Raw genomic sequence first — 2,454 nt, 5'->3', positions numbered from 1 at the left:
TACATCCTTGTTCAGTTTCATCAACAATTCTACTCGTATGCACCCGTATTCGTACTCGTACAATACACAGCTTTTAGATGTATGTACTATTGGTATATACACTCCAATGATCAGCTCTTAGCAGCCCATGTGAGTCACCTAACACATGTGAGAACTGTGACATCCTAGTTATGGGTCTAGATGAAATAGGTATATTGTGTTATTTTTTGTTATAATTTAAATATGATATTTAAATTGTGAGTTATTTGTATGAAATAATTATAAGGAGTGAAATAATAAATTATGAGTTGATAATTTATTATGTGACTAAATTAATGTGCTCGTGACGATGGTCACAGAAAATATCTGTATTTGTGATTTGGACTTCGTTAGGACTGCCTAACAAATACACTGTGTTTCAAATAACGGATAAAATACTAATTAAATACATAATAAAATATGAGATGGTGGCTTTTGTTATGGGATTACACGTGGCCTTTATGGTTTGCAAGAGTCCATAAGTAATTGATTTTATCCATCTTATTTTATTACACACACATGCTCCTTGGATTCTTATCCTTTCATTTTATTTTGCATAAAACAAAAGATACACATAAAGTACATACATCGCAATTATTACACAACCTTTTTGTGTCTTGTGATTCGTGAATTTCAAAAGAAAGGAGGAGTGTTTATAATTTATTTTAGATCATCAACAAGATTAAATCAAGGTAACTATCTTTTTAATTACTTGTGATTTATATTGATTAAAATATATAAGTTTTTATAAGTTTTGTTATATGTTGGGTAGTGATCAATCTTGGTATATAGTGTTTGTATGCTTAAATTGAGTTTGGTTATAGCTTGATTATGATGTATAAATGATGTATGTATGCTATAATCAGGTTAAGCTTGCTAATGATGATTTTAGGGTTCATGCTTACATAAAATTGGGGATTTTGGTACTTTGATCCTAAATCTTGTGTATAAATATTAGATTTTAATGATTTTGAGTAAGGAATATGTGAATATATGTTTTGTGAATATTTTCTGTTAAATATGAAGCGTGATTCAACACTTGAACACTATACTAACTTGAGATATTTTGTGGTGATTCTCAGGTGATAGACGAGAAGGTGAAGGCTCAGTGATATAAGACAACTGAGTGCTTGTGCTTCCAGGTGAGTGGGATTATCTTTATGGATGTGATTATACAGTGACAAGTATAGTGATTTGTGTCTTACTTATGATTATACTGTGTAATGAGTTTTTGACCAGTGCAGTGACTATATGTGATTATGTGCGCACCCAGTAAACGTCGAGGTGTTTTGTGCGACGTAAGAGGTCAATGCTATTTACTTTGGTGTCGGGTGGTAGTATTGGGTCCAGACGTTACTGATTGGTGGTATAGTGTGAATGACGAGTACGTCACGTCTGGAAGACTATACCAGTGATTCAGTAATGAGGACTATCGGTATATTCCAGCTTGATCAGCTATGGGTTGCCGGTCCTCTTGTGTATGGCTTTAAGTGAATAGTGACCAGTGCCTTTAAGCTGTGCTTGATGCTTGTAGTGATGTCCATCTAGATATTTTCATTCACTTAGCGTTATGCTAATTCCCCCACAGTGTTTTGCCCTGCAGGTGTGTATTAGCAGCTTTAGGTGGGTTTTGCAAGGCAAATCAAGATGTTTGACACAGTGTATAACTCTGATGTTTTGTAATAAATAATATATATTTGAAACGGTCTGTATTAATAACGTAACACCAGTGAATCGTTTAATCATATTACCATGTAGTAAGATACGATGTGTAAATTATGAAGTCTTCCGCTGTGAGTGTCTTTTAAAAAAAAAATGTGTATGTAAAAAGTACGGTGTTACAGGAACCATCATTTGGCAACTAGCATGAAATATCTCATAAAATTACAAAAATATGAGTAATCATTCATGACTTATTTACATGAAAAAAAAATTACATATCCTTTATATCTAATCCATACACCAACGACCAAAAACACCTACAAACACTTTCATTCTTTAATTTTCTTCATCTAATTGATCTCTCTCAAGTTCTATCTTCAAGTTCTAAGTGTTCTTCATAAATTCCAAAAGTTCTAGTTTCATAAAATCAAGAATACTTCCAAGATTGCAAGTTTACTTCCAAGTTTTCTAAATCCATTCCAAGTAATCATCCAAGATCAAGAAACCTTTGTTACTTACAGTAGGTTATCTTTCTAATACAAGGTAATAATCATATTCAAACTTTAATTCAATTTCTATAACTATAACAATCTTATTTCGAGTGGAAATCTTACTTGAAATTGTTTTCGTGTCATGATTCTGCTTCAAGAACTTTCAAGCCATCCAAGGATCCTTTGAAGCGAGATCTATTTTTCTCATTTCCAGTAGGTTTATCCAAGGAACTTTAGGTAGTAATGATGTTCATAACATCATTCGATTCATACATATAAAGCT

General features: G+C 32.4%; 1 long non-coding RNA gene across 1 annotated transcript; it reads left to right on the top strand.

The window, feature by feature from the left end:
* Nucleotides 1-597: 597 nt before the first annotated feature.
* LOC139865661 (uncharacterized) lies at nucleotides 598-1,814 on the top strand. The gene is made up of 3 exons (XR_011765048.1): nucleotides 598-710; nucleotides 1,101-1,160; nucleotides 1,607-1,814. It is a non-coding gene; the product is annotated as an uncharacterized lncRNA (long non-coding RNA).
* Nucleotides 1,815-2,454: the final 640 nt, after the last annotated feature.

This window comes from Rutidosis leptorrhynchoides, chromosome 9, assembly GCF_046630445.1.
Source record: "Rutidosis leptorrhynchoides isolate AG116_Rl617_1_P2 chromosome 9, CSIRO_AGI_Rlap_v1, whole genome shotgun sequence".
NCBI classification, from domain to species: Eukaryota; Viridiplantae; Streptophyta; class Magnoliopsida; order Asterales; family Asteraceae; genus Rutidosis; species Rutidosis leptorrhynchoides.
Note: the sequence above shows the minus strand (reverse complement) of the source record. Positions and strands in the feature narration are given on the sequence as shown.